Source organism: Trachemys scripta, chromosome 22 (genome assembly GCF_013100865.1).
Source record: "Trachemys scripta elegans isolate TJP31775 chromosome 22, CAS_Tse_1.0, whole genome shotgun sequence".
Classification (NCBI taxonomy): domain Eukaryota; kingdom Metazoa; phylum Chordata; order Testudines; family Emydidae; genus Trachemys; species Trachemys scripta.
Window position 1 is genome coordinate 9,781,006 of NC_048319.1, and position 18,991 is coordinate 9,799,996.

An 18,991-nucleotide genomic window follows, 5' to 3' on the forward strand; every position below is an offset into this window, starting at 1 on the left:
CCCATGCTGTGGGGTCACGAGGCAGTGACGTAGCGGCGTCCAACCTAGTGACCACAACACGACCTCCAGCTGTACCAGGGAACGGAGAGTAAATTTAAGAGAGCAGCAATCGTAATCATGCAGCCAAACTGACGCAAAACCTCAGAGCTTGTCCATCATGAGTCCCCTTAAAGCTGCGTGATTGAAACTGCACAAGGGAGAAGGGAAGCAAAAGCCCAGCATGGTCTGGCTCTCCTAAGTCAGCATTTTTAGACTCTATTAAGCTTTGAGATTCCAGCTCTTAAACTTTGTCCTACTTCCAAGATTTCTGGACAGAAAGCCTCTCGGCTGAAATATATTTCCCCTGGGCTTTACACTCCTAATTTGTCTTGTTTTTCCGTTGTTGAACCAGCTTCCTCAAAGCGGTTATTATTTCCTGTCGCTCTTCCACATCTCCAGGACCCTGAGCTGCAGTGGTCATGACTTCTGACCTCCCTCCTCTCCCCTCCATCTTTCCCTCCCTCTCCCTCTCATTTATGTTAGCAGCGCCCTCATCCCCAAAGGCATCAAAGCCTGGGAGAGGGTGCAGAGCAGGGAGAGCCTGTCAACCCTTGACCCCACAGGGAGGAAAGTCTGTTTTTAGCACCACAGGTTGGGAATTAGAGCTGTAAAATTCCCCTGAACTGCAGTGGGGGGAAGGGCCCAAGCGTTGATTCCCTCATGCCCAGGGTGGTGAAAACGCATCCCCTTTTCCACAGCCCTCCACCTCTGAGACCCCCAATGACCCTTTATCATGGGAGGGAAAGACCCAAAACAAGGAGCAGAGGAGGAGGGAAGCTGGAAGACCAGCGGTCTCCTCAGTTTCTTTAATATGTATAAAGTTTTCCATAACGTTCGTGTCAAGCTTTAGCTTTCAGGATGTCAATAATACACAGACACAAACAGGCAGGAAGACCCCAGATCTGTGCACGGGGGGAGTGGCAGTCTCTTCGGCTCTTACGAGGCGGGGCCATGTCCAGCAGTGAAGAGGTCCAGGGTACAGCGTGACCTCTCTGGGTCTCGTGCCTGCCTCACTTGGGTCGGTTCCGATTTGCTCCTTTCCTAGGAATTCATTGTACTTGGCAGGCACTGCCTGAGAGCTAACACTCCCAGCTGCGGGTGCCAAGGTGGATTTCGCTGTGTGAACTCTTGGGTTGTGGCGTGAGTACAAGGCGGCTGTTTGGATCCCTGGCTCGAAAGAAAGAAAGACAGAAAGAAAGACAGAAAGACAGAAAGGACAACTGTTACTAATTTCAACATCGGGTCTGCAGACAGAATTCCCTGAAAGCCTGGCTTTTTGGCTCCGGAGGCAGCTGGATGGGAAGGTAATAGAAAGCAGATGGGCTCTGATTTGGCCCAAGAAGAAGGTTCAAGGTGCCTCCTAGTGCAGAGGAGAGGAACTTAAATGCTTTTAAAGGCGCAGGGGCTTGCTGGTTCCAGGTTTCTCATCCAGCGTTTGCAATTTATGAGCTCAGGTGTCCCTTTCCCTTTTTGAGAAATAAAGACAAACGCAGATTTCTGCTTCCAGCACGCCCCGGTGGGAGGAAATACTTGTGAGCCCCTCTTGCCAGCCCCTCCCCATCCCCCTTCCACCAACACACCTTCCCTGATGTGCAGCGTCAGCTGCTGAAAACAAGGAGAACATAAAGCTCCGGAATCAGAACTTCCAGACCCTGTTGTTCTCTTAGCTAAATAATGAATGACTAATACCTGGCCTTTGTCTGTGCCATCGCAATGCAGTAACAGTTCATGCAGGCTGGATACACTCTCAAAACCAGAGGAACTCAACCACAGAGCACTCAGTTAATGCCCCGCGTCTGTTGCCCAGATCCAGTGCGGGTGGCCGATATAATTAGATCAGGAGCGCACAGCCCAAAGGAGGAGGATGTTCCAGGGGTTTAAGGTGCTCGGTTGGAACTTGTGGGACCTGGCTCCAATTCCCTGCTCTGTCACACACTTCCTGGGTCACTTTGGGCAAATCACCCAGGCAATATTTACACTCTGGGCCTCACAGCAGCACAGCTGTAACTCTGCAAGGTCTCCAGTGTAGCCGCTGTATGCCAACAGGAGAGCGCTCGCCTGCCGGCGTAATTAAGCCACCCCCAATGAGCGGCGGTAGCTGTGTCGGTGGGAGAGCCTCTCCTGCCGACATAACACTGTTCACACCGGTGCTTTTGTCAGTGAAACTTATGTTAGTGTGTTTTTCACACCCCTGACCGACAAAAGTGCGAGTGTAGACATAGCCTTAGTCTCTCTGTACCTCAGTAAAATAGCACTTCTCCAAAACACAGGGGCGCTGAGAAGATCAATGCATGAAAGATTGAGGTGCTCAGGGCCATAAGTACCAGATGCCATCCAGACGGATAGTTTCCTTTCTCCAAGATTTCTCATCATAAACAATCACCGTAAACCAAGCTGCCCCGTCAATCTGCTCCACTCCTATCACCACCGTTATTGACCAAGACCAGAAAGATGCTACTGTAGGTCAACAAGGTCCTGAACTGAGGAAGGACCCAGGACTGCTGCAGAGCAAAGACCTTGCAGCAGGAGCGGTTCAGAGTTCATCCAAATAGTCATAGACTCATGCTGAGATTCTCATAATCTCTTCTCTCTGAAAACCAGCCCCTTTCATTACCAATTCTGGTTTGGAGCCTTTGCTGAAATATGGCGCTCAGGTATGGACCAATCCAGTCAAAAGGTGAAGGAAGGATAATTCCGTGTCATCCCAAAGTGCGGTCCCAAACCTAGTCTGGGTTATTCTACTCGGGTATATAGTAACCAAGGCCAGTGTCACCGATTATTGCATAATTGTTCATTATCAGCTCTGAAGACTGGAGTTTTGTCCACTGATGGAAATAAGCTACTGAGATGGGCCATTGGCCTGATTTCTGTGTTCCTATGAAAGGAAAAAACCTGCAGGGATCACTCAGATAAAATGTGAAAGCTGAGAAATTTGTGATGAAGAGAACTCCAAATTGCTTAACGGGGGATTGGCATTTCTTGAAAGCCAAACGCCAGAGCCGCTGTTAGCTTTGCCAGGCAGTAGCTGAAGGGAGGCCATGGCTGGATCTCCAGAGACAGCCCTTAATTCGTTCCTCATGGCCCACCTGCACAGCATCCCTAAGCTACCAGTGAAACTGTACCACAGAGAGGACACCATCGTCAAGGGCTGCACCCCCTAGTCAAGCCTGTCTTTATTAGGATGATTATTATTTTAAACATAAATTTCCCAGACATGTGACAAACTCATTCTTATCAACCAACTGCGTATCTTTGTTCTCTGCTCTTTGAAAGGAGAAACAGGCTGTCCTGCTGGGCTTGGTCGCATGCTGAAATACCACCAAGTCACCGACTCCAACTGGCCATTCGGCACCATGCGACTGAATCCGATTGGCCGTTCGGCTCCATGCGACTGAATCCGATTGGCCGTTCGGCTCCATGCGACTGAATCCGATTGGCTGTTCGGCAGGATGAGAGGCACAGCCAGACAGGTCTGTTTTGAAGTGAAAAATTCATAAAACGTGGGAATTTTAAAATTGAATTGAATTTTGTTTTAGTTTATTTTGTTGAGGGAAATGAGCCCTTTTCTGAGTTTTTAACCAAATCCAAACCCCATCAAGTAGCTTTGCCTCTCATTGCGAAGGTCTCACGTGCCTCAAATGTAGCAAGTTGTTTGCTCCAGCGTGGCGAAACAAGGCAACCGGCCTGCCACTCACACATCAGGGAGATCAAAGTATCAGCCCCAGAGGTGAATGGCATGCACGTCGGTCTGGGGTCTACTACTCCCCTGGGTGGTGGTGTCGCCTTCACTTCCCTTTCCCTTGCAGGTGGCTGTCTAGCTGGGGGGTTCTGCTGACACTGATCATGGCAGTATCTGAGCGCCTGCCCCATAAAATCAACAGCAATGCCCCCAGCACACGTAATGCTCAACACTGGTCCATTCTACCGCGTAGTGTGAGCATCCCAGAGGGCGGCACGGCGCCTGGACCGGCCACAACAGCCTGGTTGGTTGCGCTGGGATCTGTTTCTCTCTGGGTGCAGGAGGGCTGTAAGGAGCTGAAACAGAAGAAGGATCGCATGAGACACCAGCAGCCTCAGAGCTGAAGAGTCTCCTGCCTGCCAAGGTGAGGGCATAAGGACTAGAAGGGTTAGAAAAAGCCTCTCAAGACCTGCCTGCTTGCCTTTGAAATGGAGCCCTCAGAACAGATCCCATTTCTCTTGGCTCCTGCTCCGCTGTCTCCCTGCATCCTGCACGCTCCTGGCTCTCCAGGAAGATACTGAGCTGCGTCCTAAAGGTGTTGGTGAGTCCCAACTGCAGCTGCGTGCTCCCAAGCTGGGCAATGCTGGACAAGCGCAGCTCTCCGGGGCTGCCCTGGCTGCCGGCCAGCAAGGGGAGTTTAGCGCGTTTGGGTTCGTTCTCCTAAGCTCTCTGCAGGCCCGTTCGGGCTCCACAGGAGAGAACGCAATTACCCTTCGCTTCCCTCCCTCCCTACACAGCCTCAAGCAAGGAGCCAACGCAGAAGTCATTGAGAACTCAGCCCTCGCTGGGGAGAGAACTCCAGCCAGGGGACCAGGGCTTTGATTTCCCCAGGCCTGGGGCAGAAGGCACCGCATTTTAGCGGGAGGCAGCCGAGTCCAGGACAGGGGGCAAGGGAGTCCTGGGATCTCTTCCCTGCTCTGCCACTGACCTGCTCTGTGATCTTGGAGGCATCGCTTGACCTGTCTGTGCCTCGCTTTCCTCATCTGTCCCACGGGGATCACGTTACTTGTCCAGCTCCCTCGTACAGTGCGTTGAGAGCCTGATCTGGGAGGTGCTGTAGACGTGGGGGCAGTGCCTCCTGTCCTGCCTCACAGGGCAGCGTCGGAACCCTAGTCCTTGGACCACCCAGATTAACCCTCTAGGCCTGAGATAAGACAGCTATGGACTGAGTGACACAGGAAGCTCCTGCCCTCGAAGGAGACACTGGCCCCGGGACGTCTTTTTCTTTAAGGAGATGAAGCTAAGCGTTCCCAGGCAGGTCCCCTCTCAGACAGGAGTTATGCAATGGCTTGGAGCCATTCCATGTGACCCAGACTTGCTGGCCCCCAGCCACCACACTCCTCACTGGCTTCAGCTGTTACAAAACGGCAGTGAAAAGAAAAAAAAAAGAACAGGCAGTCACCGAGCGAACGTATCTGCCATCGGCGTGTGCGCATGCCATTGAAGTGTGGGTACACACACGCCACCTTTGTACAAGTGTGCGGACCATCAACACATCGGCTTGTGCATGTGTAGGTGCCACCGACACTTATATGTCCGTGTGCCATCCACATGTGTGCATGCCTCTATGCACACGTGTGCCATCTATGCATGTGTGTACGTCCGTTTGTGCCATCTACACGTACATGGATATGTGCCATCTCTGCGTGTGTCATCCATGCATAAGTATGTGCGCCATCTACATTCTTGTGCACCATCTATGCATGTGTGCCACCTAAACACATGTATGTCTGTGTGTGTGTGTACCAACTACATGTGTCTGTCTGTGTAATTGCCACTCCCATGCCCGTGTGACTAGGTATGTATTCCATCTACATAGAAAAATCTCTCTACCCGTGTGTCCGTGTCTGCCACCTGTGCTGGGTGTGCTACAAAATTATAAGGGCCAAGCACTTGAAAATTTGACCCTGAGTTCTTTTGAAAATCTAGCCCTGCCTATCTGATGTGTATATGTAATACTTGGTCCTGCCAGGAGTGCAGGGGGCTGGACTAGCTGACCTCTCGAGGTCCCTTCCAGTCCTACGATTCGGTGATTCCATGTATGTGTGTGTGTGTGAGAACATGGGACAGATGGAACGTGTGTGTGTGAGAACATGGGACAGATGGAACGTGTGTGTGTGTGTGTGTGTGTGTGTGTGTGAGAACATGGGACAGATGGAATGTGTGTGTGTGTGTGTGTGTGTGTGTGTGTGAGAACATGGGACAGATGGAATGTGTGTGTGTGTGTGTGTGTGTGAGAACATGGGACAGATGGAACGTGTGTGTGTGTGTGTGTGTGAGAACATGGGACAGATGGAACGTGTGTGTGTGCATGCATGTATGTGTTTATTACAGTCTCAGCTGACAAAGAGAGATTCAGGATACAACCATAAAAAAAAAAAAATCAGCAAACCCTATTTCCACCGGATCCAGAGCCACAAACACCTGCTTCAGTCGTTAGCGTTCAACGGTGCAGACTGATCGTTTGGCACTTGGGGACTCCACACCAGCTCTGGGGCCCCTGCACCCGCTCCCATAAACTGGATCGTTGACTGCTTAATAGTTCGCCGTTCAGCGGGATCGCCGGCTCTGGCGTCCCATCCTCAGACATAAGCTGCACTGTGTGCAACTGTGAATGGCTCCACTATGCTCCTTACAGTTTATGGGGTTCGGGGTGGGCAGGAAATATGGACTCACCACCTTCTTGGGTGTCAGTGAAGGCAGCTTCCCTCCCACTCCTCTTACTGCCCCCATCCCCCTTCCTTGGCCACCGGCAGCGTCCGCGAAACCCAGCAGTGCCGCTGGCTCTCCTTTGGTTGCAATAAGCGTGTCAAGGCTCGGAAAAGGATGAAGCATTCATGGTTATACACAGGCAGCGAAACACCCCTCCTCCCCCCACCCTGCTCCTCCTACAAACAAAACCTCATGGCCTGATTCTCCACTGCCGAGAGCCTTGTGCAGCCATTGGCACCTGTGCAAGACAGACGACCATGGTAGCCTTCTACACCCACTGGGCACGGGTGTTAATACCTGCACAGGGTGCAGGGCTATGGAGATTCAAGCCCACAGGCTCACCGGGTGGCACGGTGACCACGCCACCGCAGCGCCAGTCTTGATCTCTTCTTTCAAGCACAAGTCCCATTGATTGACTTCAGACGAAGAACTTCAGTACCGAGCCCGACGCTGGGACGCCGCACGAGCGCTAGGGCAACGCCTTGCAACTCCACCGCGCCTGTCATCCCAAAAGGTCCCTACGTCTTTTAACCGCCAGCATACAGCGATCACTTCGCCCCCTCTGGAGTGGAGCGCGGCAGTTGTTTAATGCTGGACAGTGACACTCCAAGGTAGCAAGTGGAGCCGGGTTAAAGGGGTGCACAGCTGCACTCAAAACCCGGGACTGTGCTGGGATGCAGCGATTCTGACCTCTGGGGAGTCATGGAGGATCATCAGGGATCAAAAGAGCGAATGCCGTCCTTGGATACATACATGGGGCACTCTCGAGTAGGAAGCCTAGTATACCTCTTGGCACTGGTGTGACCGCTGCTGAAATACCATGTCCAGTTTTGGTGGACATAATTCAAGAAGGATGTTGATAAATTGGAGGGGGTTCAGGGAATCATCGAAGGATGAGAAAACCGGCCTTCCAGTGAGAGACTCCAGGAGCTCAATCTATTTAGCTTAACCAAGAGACGGTTAAGGGGTGACTTGATCCCAGTCCATAAACACCTGCTTGGCGAACAGAACTTAGAATCATAGAATCGTGGAATAGTAGGGTTGGAAGAGACCTCAGGAGGTCGTCTAGTCAACTTTGATCCTGGGCTCCACAATCTAGCAGACAAAGATATAACAAGATCCAGTGGGTGGAAGCAGAAAGTCTAGAAATAAGGTAAGAGTTTTTAACAGGAGGGTAAGTAACCACTGGAACAATTTACCAGGGGTACCTGTAGATTCTCCACCACTGGCAATTTTTGGATCAAGACTGTACTGTAGGCTCTGCTCAAACACAAATTAATTCAGGGACATCCTATGGCCCGTGTTATGCAGGAGGTCAGACTGCTCACAACCATCCCTTCTGCCCTTAGAATCTCTGACTATTCTGGGATGTGCTACCTGCCTAAAGTAACACTAGGGAGGGACCGAGAGGCGGGGTTAGGGGGTTCTGAGCGAGTATCACCGCTCTAGGACCTATGGGATGAAATTAAGCAAAGGAAAATCTACACTAAATAGTAGGAAAAGCTTCTTACTGCTGAGATCTGCGAGGCTGACAGGAGGGAACTGGTCACTGCTTTCATTGTTTGCATCATTTAAAAATGGCCTGGACAATACACTGCGGGGAACCGGTCCCCCCACTGGTTGAGGGTGGGCTTGATTGATTGAGGGCTTCCTTCTCCACGGCCCTGCAACTCTCACTATTTTTCTTCTAGCTTGGCCCTGTGCAAACATGCGTTGTCACTGCCCCGAGGTTTACACCATTCAAGTCAGATGCAGACGGATGGTGGCTAAAAGTCCCACGCATCATGAGGGGAGCATGTCTGACGGAGGGAGCTGAAGGAAGAGAAGCGCGTGAGGGAAGGAACATCCACGCTCTTCAACTCCCAATAGATCGGTGAGTGGAAATCAAGGCTGGAGTTAATCCTGGCCCGAGCAGCTTCTGGAGGGCAGGGGAAAGGTACTTTAGAGCAGCCGGAGAGCCAGCGACAGTACGGCCCTGAGGAGGAGCGTTGCCCAGGAAGCATTGCAGAAGGAACGGTGAGTCATACTGCTGGGCCCTGACTTCTATATGGATCTCATGGAGTCTCAGGGTTTGCAGGTCATGTCTCTTGCCTCTTGCTCTGGGCTCCAAATCCCTCTCCTGATGGGAGCATGAGCAGTCAGCTCCGACGGCTCTCACCTGCCAAGATTTTAGGGTCCCTTTCTCCCCCGTCTGTGGGCTCTCCCCTGGAGGACGCATGTCAGCCAGACGATTTAGATTTGTTGGGATACGGCAGAGAACGCTTTGTCTTGCCAAAACATGTAGGTTTCTAATGAAGTAGCTGCAACTCAAAGACTATCTATGCCCAGTCACCGACGAGACACCGCGGTTCATCGCTTTGGAATATGGGGCTGATAGCCAGACGGGATTCAACTAGCTCTTTTGTTCTGGTTTCAACTGAAGTGTGAAATCCTGGTGCCATTGCATGGTAAAACTCTGGGTATTGCATGCACTAAGATCAACTCATGTTAGGACCAATATCTATGTAGGTTTTGCATTCATTAGGGTTTTGCAAACCTAAAAGGAGCAGAATCCTGTTAGTGATTTGTTTTTTCTTTAAAAATTAACTGAAAATGGAACAGAAGAACAGCCATCCTGGGTCAGACCAAAGGTCCATCTAGCCCAGTATCCTGTCTTTTGACAGTGGCCAATGCCAGGTGCTTCAGAGGGAATGAACAGAACAGGTAATCACCAAGTGATCCATCTGCTGTTGTCCATTCCCAGCTTCTGGCAAAGAGAGGCTAGGGACACTATCCCTGGCTAATAGCCATTGATGGACCTACCCTCCATGAATTTATCTAGTTCTTTTTTGAACCCTGTTATAGTCTTGGCCTTCACAACATCCTCTGGCAAGGAGTTCCACAGGTTGACTGTGCATTGTGTGAAGAAGTGTTGGAAACCCAAAAGCGACAGCATTGGCCTAGGACAATCAACAGGAAGTGAAAGCGACTAGAAACGGTGCCGCCGAATAGTCTGTTTTCACTGCCCATACTGAGTGAAACCAAAAAACAAACTACCAGCATCACTGGAGAACAGTCCGATCCTCAGCTGGTGTCAACTGATGTAGCAGCTCCACTAACTTCAATGAAGTTATGCTGATCGTAAAGGGATACCATCGAGCTAAGTATTTCTCATCTCAGTTACTATTAACACCTTGGATTAGGTCTGAAGACAGTTTCAATGTGATTCGGCTCTGGAAACTGACCCCAAAAATGGCCCGGTGTTTCTCATGCTGGAATGATTCCACATCAGATCTGATCGGCTTACCAACCAGAAGATGGTTTTCCTAACTAGCTGCCCTGCAAACCTTGCCCGGAATCAGAGTCAAGCTGTGCTCTTTCTGGTTCCTGCGTCACCCAGACATCGGAGCCTAAACTTCGCCATAAAACTCCAAATCTGCCTTGAACCTTTCTGAAAGTTGAGGGACTTTGGTTCGCTTTCTGTGGGTTTTAACCTGATTGGCACTGCCCCTGTGCTTGGTCTGGGAAGTGACAAATGGCTGAGAGGCACTTCCCGTGGCATTTCTGGCTTGGAATGAACTCAGAGCTGGTCTATGGAGGTTTTCAGAGTCAAGGGGGGGGTTGGATAAGCTTTAGATACGGCCGGAACCATCCCACTAACTGATGTTCTCTGCTCACTAGGCCCCAATACAATTCCTGCTGAAGTCAATGAAAAGACTCCCCCATTGGTTGAGGCTGCCTCGGAGCCGCACAGCGCTCACCATCTCCTGCCCTGGTGGGCAGACAGGACTGACCGTGGCAATAAATGCTCCCCTCCCCCTCTGGGTCACCCCACTCCTCCCGAGCGTCGGAGCATTTTATTCCTCCATTGTCAGGGGCTCAGTGACCCATCTTATGGCCAACAGGCCCTGGGTTCTTTGCACTTGGTGCTGCCCTCTAGTGGCCAGCTGCCTAAACTAACAAACAACACCTGTGACCTCTATACTTTAAGTACCGGAAATCAAGCATTGCTGGTTTTTCCGTGTGGCTGCTTAAAGCACATTTATATTCCTTGTATGGGAGGGGGAATCTGTATAACTTGGGGCAGCCAATAGCCCTCCCTGAAGCTAACAGCTCTCTTTGTCATGGGTTTTGTTTGGGGCATTCCGTGCCCAAGTGTTCTGCCTCCATTGTCTTGTCCTTGTGAACTGGGCAAAGGGGTTGGTTTACCCAGAAAATCACAAGCGCAAAATCTATGTGATTTTGACCATATGGCTAAGGGTGAGTAGGACTGGAGAACCAAATATAAGCGTCTGGAAGGTTTAAACATCAAGGAGGGGAAAGGAATGTACAGGGAGGGCCAGTGGGATATAACTGAGAATAATTGGATGAGATGGAGCAAAGGAAACACTTGGTATGTTTAATATAAAGAACTCTTCCTGACAGCGAGATCAGGGGATCATTTCAGAAAAATTCTGGGGCAGGACAAAGTTGTGTCAGCAAATAGAACATTATATGTGATATTATGTCCTGCAAGTCATGGTGGGGGTGGGGGTGGAAGACATAATCAAGCATATAGACCTATAAAAGTCACAGAGGGGCAAAACAAGGTTTAGGGGATCAACTGCCCCCTTACCCCATAGCAAATGATGCCTGTCTATAATTTTGTGGAAACATGGAACCGGCTGAGACCAACATAGATACAACAACAACACTGCAAACTATAATTCAGCGGATCAGTCTCCCAAGAGACAGCGTCACTGATGGAGACATTTAAAACTAGACTAAGAAAAGCACTGGTGAACAGATGGTGGGGAGGAATCTTGCGCCGGCTGGGGAAATTGACTAGATGGCCCAATAAGTCCTGTCCCTTTCCCACAGCTTCCAAGCTTCTATGATGGATCCAAACCAAAAGACCAACAGAAATCACAGAGCCCCAAGAACCCTCGTGACCCTCTGCACAGCTGATGCCAGACCCTGAGCTGTCAAAGTCTAAACCCTACTGACAAAAATGGATAAAACCGGGATAGAAATCCCATCTGGCTGGTGTGTCTGAGGATGATAGCGAGTCTTCTCCCATGGAAATCGGTATCAGCTGCCATTAGAAAAACTCAAGGCTTACAACCACTGTGATATTGGACCCAATCGCTGCTGAGAACAGCTCTGGCCCCAATTTGAAAATTTAAATCTTGCCGCACACCCCTAGTTGGCGCCAAAGTCAGAGGGTAGCAGCCCTTCCACAGTGCTCACACCAGTCCAGCATTCAGTGCCTCTCTTGATTTCATTTTGCTGGACGTGATCGCCAAGGTTATTTTATAAACGCCTTCCTATTTATAGCGCAGCTCCACCAACCCTAATGAGATAATCTGCTGGCATTTCACCATCGCTAACATTTACCTTGATGTTTAAAATAACATGGTCCGGGGGATTAAATGAGAAAAAAAAAAAAAAACCTTTAAAAATATAATCAAGGCAGAGAAACATATGACCCAGTCCGAACTGCCAAATGCCTGATGCTGGCTCACAAAATTAGCGGCACTGTAGCTTTTTGGGGGCAGACAGTTTTTAAGCCACATAGTACAGGAGGGAAAGCAAGTCTTGGCGCTCCTGAAGTCAGAGAGAGAGAGAGAGAGAGAAAGCAATGTGTGCTTATACTCAGGAACCAGGGTAGCTAAGAACATATAATTCTGCAGCGTGATTACAGCTTTGGGGCTTGGTAATTGAGAGTTTCACCCCATAGCCGCTTTGCAAAAGGGACTCCGATGTTAGAACAAACAAGCATGCAATCAGAGTCTAAGCAGTTGACTGGTGTGTTTGGGAGAGACAGAGAGCAAGCGAGAGCAAATGCCTGACTCCTGGTGTTTGCAGCCACTCTGAAACACAACCCAGAGTTTTTATGGAAACTCTGAATGTTGGAGACGGGTGAACATGGTTTTCATTCTCATAAATGTTTTTCCAGCATGCAGTATTCCTCAGCCTCATTCCTTCAACCGGAGACCGTTTGGATTTCAAAGAACATCTGCATAACCCCCCTCCCGTAACCCCCACAAGCCCAACCTCTGAGAGTTTGCTCTGCAAAGATTTCTTTATTAAAAAAGCAAATTACCTTGGCTATCTTTTCCCCCTCTTTCTTCTGTTCCCCCCTTCTAGTGTGTCAGTGTCTCTTCTTTTTCCCAGCCGCAGCCAAAAGCGTCTCTCTCCCTCCTGCGTGTGTCAGAAACTTTCCAGGCTGCGGGCGTGTGTGTCGTCCTTCCTCAAGTCACAGCAGAATAGCCTTCTTCTGTCAGAGGTCGGCAGCTCTTGAGTGAGAGGCTTTGCTGAAAAGTCTCCTTTCAGGAAGTGAGCGGTAATCAGAGAGCAGCTTGCAGGCAGCATGGATAGGGGCTGTTAAAAAAAAATCACCGCTCACTCAGGAATTTTGCCAGGGATACACACACACAAAAAAAGTCAAAACCCCACAAGGCCATAAAAGCCCTGCCCAGACTGATGAAATCACTAAAGAAGGCAGGCCTTTTCTGTTACAAAATAAAACTACTCAGTTTTCCTGTTATAAAAGGAAACACTCCATTCCTTACTTGAATTAATGGGACCAACTTTTTGTGCTGTGTTTATACCGGGCCTATCATGGTGGGGTTCTGCTCCATGACTGGCGTTCTTAAGGGCTACCGTAATTACATATGGTAAATAATTATAATAATGACCAGGAAACTAGAGCAGTGGTTCTCAACCAGGGGTATGTGTACCCCTGGGAGTACGTAAAGGTCTTCCAGGGGGTACAGCAACTCATCCAGATATTTGCCTAGTTTTACAACAGGCTACATAAAAAAGCACTAGCAAAGCCAATACAAACTAAAATTTGATACAGACAATGACTTGTTTATACTGCTCTATATACTATCCACTGAAATGGAAGTACAAGATTTATATTCCAATTGATTTATTTTATAATTAGATGGTAAAAATGAGAAAGTCGGCCATTTTTCAGTAGTAGTGTGATGTGACACTTTTGTATGTTTATATCTGATTTTTGTAAGCAAGCAGTTTTTAAATGAGGTGAAACTTGGGGGTACGTGAGACAAATCAGACTCCTGAAAGGGGGACGGTCGTCTGGAAAGGTTGAGAGCTCTGAACTAGAGGAACGGATCTGAAGATGATGTGCAATAGATGTTTTAGAAATTGGGCTGCTTTCCTTTTCCACAATGAATAAAGAAAAGGTCTTCCCCTCCCAAACGCCTACGTTTCTTTTCCACTGAAGATTTAACCATAGAAATATCAGAAACATCAAATCTGGTCGTCCCTGGACCATTCCGAGGAATTGTAGCATGAGCTCTCACCCCCTTATGAAAAGGGTTGCGGGGAGATGTTGGTTCTTTAACAAAAACATCCTTTCTCCAACTTGTTACTAGGCGTTGGAGTTCAATACCAAAACACTGAGTTTGATGGTCCGTCATTTGGAGGACGGCCACCCTTTCAGCTCAGCCTTGTCCACAATCCCCCGCCAGCTTGCTGGAAAAGTTCAGGGCCCAGCTGAACCCGCACAAATGTCTGCTCTGCTGCTAGTGACAGTGCTACTTAAATCGCTTGCTAGCCTGGCAAGGTTAGCTCTGAAGAGCCTTCTGTTTCCCTATTGCCTCAGGGAGACCACGGAGGGGTCACTTTGGCCACATGGCCAATCCCGATCAGTCTGGAAACACGGGCTGCAGGGTTTCCTGATCGCTGAGGACCATCAGGAGCAAAGAGGGTGAACTGGGGAATGAAGCATTGCAAACCCTTACCCTGCAGCAAAGGGTGCCTGCCTCCCAAAATCCCGCAGCCCACCACACTCCTAGCTCAAACCGGGGCATGTTGGAGAAAAGAGCCATCAGGTGCAGTGACGTAGTGTGCATACAGGCCCCACTAGCCAATGGAATAGGGGTTCTCAGCTAGAGGTACACATACCCCTGGGGGTAGGCAGAGCTCTTCCAGGAGGTCCATCAACTCATCTAGGTATTTGCTTAGTTTTACAACAGGCTACATAAAAAGCACTAGCGAACTCCGTACAAACTAAAATTTTCATACAGACAATGACTTGTTTATACCGCTCTGTATGCTGTACACTGAAATGCAAGTATAACATTTATATGCCAGTTGATTTAGTTTAGAATGATATGGTAAAAATGAGAACGAAAGCACTTTCTCAGTAGCAGTGCGCGCGGACGCTTTTGTATTTTCATGTCTGATTTTCTAAGCAAGTTGTTTTTAAACGAGGTGAAACTCGGGGTACGCAAGACAAATCAGACTCTTGAAAAGGGTACCGTCGTCTGGAAAGGTTGAGAGCCGCTGCTATAGAAGATAAAAACCCTACTCTGGGGACTGGAAGACATCCTTTAACCTAAGTGGCTTGGCTGGTTCTGCCTATCCACCCTTCAGCCAAGGACCCTGATGTCTGTATAGAACTCAGCCAGGATTTCACTCTGAAAGCCCCAGCAAGAGGCCGACGTTCTGGCGGGTGGGTAACACACACATGGCTACGTTGGAAGCATAGACAGCAGAGGTCAGAGCCGCCGGTGTCTCTGCACGAGGCGACACTGGAGCACAGAAAACGTCGGGCAAGAAAACGTCTTTTCATTTACGGACATTAAAACCCCAAAGGAATTGGCCATTTATTGAATAAAAGCAGTTCAAAGAGGAGGTGATTGTTGGGTTGGAGTCTTGGCCAGCTCGCTTGGTGGGTGGGAAGAGTGGCTTCCTTCCTTCCTCTTCATGCAGTTCACGCTGCTTTGGCCATTGTATGAGCCCCCAAAGTACATGCATAAAAGAGCAGCCAAACAAAGTATTTGGGGGCTTAATTGTTGAATGGAGCTGCTTCTGGCCAGGGGAACACTCACTAATTGCACTGAACCTGGCCTGAAGCCAGGCAAAGGACTTTCGAATGACTTCTCTCTGCTAAAGCTTGTCATCAAGCACTTCATGTATAATTACAAGGAAAGGAGGTTCCAAACATACACCTTTCCTGCCCAGGACTTTGCTGCCCCGCATTCTCTCCCCTTTGATATTTGTTTTTTCCCATTGCGGGAAGAGATTCTCCTTGTATTGGAAGTTGGATTTTGTGGCTTCTCAACTGATCTGCAGAGATACCGTTAAAGACCATATCGTAACATACAAGGGGGCAGGGTTAAAGTACCGTCTTATGCTCAAAGCCTCCTAGCCCTGCATCTGAGCACAGAGCCATTCTGGGGGACTATCATCTGCCCACGCAGTCTCCCTCTCCTTGCAGGGCACCTGAACAAAGTGGCTGGGACCGGCTGTCACTCGCAGCCCGAAGGAGGAGAGGGTTTCCTGGCTGGCGTGAACCAGAGCCCCTCTCGCCCGTGGTAATAGCGCCTCCAACCCTAAGAACTGGCCAGGCCTAAGGCGACTCACGCTGGAGCCATCCGGGAGCTTCCTGGTTGTGAGTAACCTGAAAATCCGCAGCAGCAGGGATAGAATTCAGTTCCAGCTCCTTCCAAAGCGCAGGCCTCTGTCACTAAAGCAAACGCTGACCGTCCATCAAGCTGTTAACAGTGCATGGCAGAAGACACACAGTTGTACAGTTCAGGTTCTCTCCAGTAGAGGGTAGCAGTGACGAAATGAAGATTTCGGGCAGGACTGGCCTGCAAACCCCACCGTTCGACTAACTACGCACACCGTTGTTTCGGGGGCCGCTCTCTCTCGCAGTGAAGAATTTTGGTCCTGTTTCCAGGAGACATTCAAAATCCCATGCTGCTGGCCTTTGCTGCAACCTCACTAGTTTGGACCCTCACAGTTTGGAGCCGGAGAATCAGCAAGGGCCTTAAAAGCAGTTTGCATTGCGCCCTCGTGTGGCCACCACTGGCAATAGTCACATAAGGATTCAGGTTACCATCATATTTCAAATGCACTCAGTCAGTACTTCTCACATTTTCCCCACGTGACATTGCATTTGGCCTGAACAGAAACTTTTGCTCCAAGGTCCGGACGGCTTAGTTGTCATCCGTAGTTAAACGCAGAGATCCCGCAGAGCTGTTGTATGGAGTCCGATCCCGTCCCTCTAGAAAGGTTGTAAACACGATCACATACAGTCTGATGCACACGGCAGTCATTGTCACTGGATACAGTTTTCTGATTCCCCCGAATCTGTGGGGTGCTCCTGAGTTTTCAGGGGGCTGCCCCACAGCTCTGGCTCATAGGATAATTAAAGAGCCCCTGATAGTATTTGAGGTCTTGCGATGTTGCTCTGCAGCAGTGTCACGACATTGTGTCCTTTTGTTGGAATGTGGCATCCCGACAAGACGACACAAAGAAGGGTGTGATGCAGAGGCCTGGTGCTGTGTTGTGATCGTTTTGTACCACAGCGAAATAAAAACAGGAACCAGGTCTTTCTGTGCTGAGATCATGGTCTCTACCACCTTCAGTTATCCCCATCTACCTAGCTATCCCCTCAGCCAAAAAGCCTTGGACCTAACGTATATGCCAACCAACATCCCGATCACCTGACTGTACTTTCCCCCCACCTTTCATGTGCCATCTAAATTGTCAGCATCTCAGGTCCTGGGTTTTTTTATGTTTGTACAGCACCCAGCACAATGAGGACCTGCTTGGGACCTTTAGGTGCTATCGTAATAAACAGCAGCAGCAGCAGCGAGTAATTCGCATTCCCTGCACCCTTTGCCACCCAAAAGTTGCAGGGCTGAGCCCTTGCAAGTGAAACTGACTACCAAAAAACAGTGAAACTGACGTCCTTGATTTTCATAGCCTGAGCTGAGAGAAATGCAAAAAGGAAGCAAGCTACAAGCACCAATAGGGAGAAATAGATCCCATTAATAAAAAAAAAACCTGTGGTCAGTTTCATTAATCTCAGGTATTCCTTGTCATGGAGGTGATGAAATGTGTTTGGTGCAGTAACTTGATGTCACCATAACTACACCTCCAAAGTTATATTGAGTGTCACTAGGGAGAACAAAAGCCCAGTCTGGAAGTGATATCGAACGACTGATGGCTTTGACAGTATGGCTGGAAGGGGACATGGCTTATTGCCGCGGCCTAATGGGGGCTTTGAACAAGGACAAATGTGCAGGCGAATACAATGGAGAGAAAGGGCCCTTGGCTGAGGGTAAACAGGCAATGAATGGCTCAGGTGGACAATAAGGTTGGTATGTTTAATAACACTCCGGACCCTGTACTGTACAGCATCCCACATGTAACAACACACAGAGATGGCTGTAGTGCCTTGCGCACATTTAAATTCAGCTTGCTGGTTGACTTCCCTCTCATCTGCAAATACCTCCATTTTCCCTGTTATACAAAGCTGGCTTCCTTCCTCTGCGTCCTTTGATCAGTTCTCAGGAAAGGATTTCAGCAACACCAACACCCCTTACCGCAGCGCCCTTTGGGATAATCAGACCAAAGCCTGACTCTGATCTCCCAATGTATATCGGGAGCGGCTCCGTTTTCACCACTGTGTACAATCAGAGTGAGTTGACAGGCCCCAAGGCCTGGTACTTATGGCATGCTATGGTACTTATACAGTCTCAGTTCCCAGAATTTCTGTGCACCTCACAATTGTTAGTGGATTTATCCTCAACACCAGGCAGGTAGGACATCCCCATTTCATAGATGGGGAACTGAGGGCCAAAGAAACAACGTGATTTGCCCAAGGTCCAGCAGGGAATTGAACCTAGGTCTCCCACACCCCTGGCTAGTTCCCCAACCACTAGGCTTTCCTTCCTCCCCTTATCAGCCTGTTGATTTTGAATCCAGATGACCTGGTTCCCCTGGGGTTTTTTGTGCATTACTTTTTCCCCATGAGTCCCTGATTCATGGATATCATCTTGTCTTCCTCAGCTGGCCAAAGCATAGATAGCGATGCACGTGGACGGTCTTCTGGGGCAACTTGAGAGGACGCTGAGTTGTTAAAAATCCAAGACTCTGCAGGAGGCCAGATCTAAAGCCCACGAGATCCAATGGACAGGCTCTGGCTGAGGCCCTTGGACACGGCAGCTGATCCAGCCGCGTGCATCCTTAATCATAGTTCTGGCCTGAAGCGCACTGAATTAAGGAAGGCGTCTCAGCTCTGAATGGTGCAAAGAGAACTGTTTTAAGGCAACAGAATGGGAACGCCACCCCAGAGGTAGCGAGGCTGACTTACGCAGCGTCGCTGGAGACGGTGATTTATAAAGCACAGGACAGAGGGTAATGTGCAAACATATGGGAATCATTTATGGATTATATTGATGGGTCTGGGATTAATGTATGAAAATATGTCACCCTGCTATATTTTGTTGGAAGGCTTGCAGGACTGTGAACATTTCTTGCTAAAGTATGCATTCTGCTGCCAAGTTATGGATGTATGTTTCTGTCATCTTGTTGCAGGGGCTGTGGGACTGACTGGTGTGGTTGTGATGTGTTGTGTAATTAGGGCTTAGTCAAGAACTGGGCTGTGAACGTGTTTGCAGAGACATGAAGAGTGTGTGTGTGAGTGTGTGTGCATACACACCACTGCCCTCTCCTGGAGGAATCGGAATTGCCCAGCTGTGTGTCAGAGGT

General features: G+C 49.3%; 1 protein-coding gene across 1 annotated transcript in view; it reads right to left on the bottom strand.

Moving 5' to 3' along the window:
* ADAMTS10 (ADAM metallopeptidase with thrombospondin type 1 motif 10) overlaps window positions 1–12,888 on the bottom strand; it is a 100,625-nt gene extending 87,737 nt beyond the window's left edge. The window contains exon 1 of the mRNA XM_034755274.1: window positions 12,555–12,888. The gene's annotated coding sequence lies outside the window, so the exon portion shown is untranslated. The remainder of the gene's footprint in view (window positions 1–12,554) is intronic.
* Between the last annotated feature and the right edge of the window lie 6,103 nt (window positions 12,889–18,991).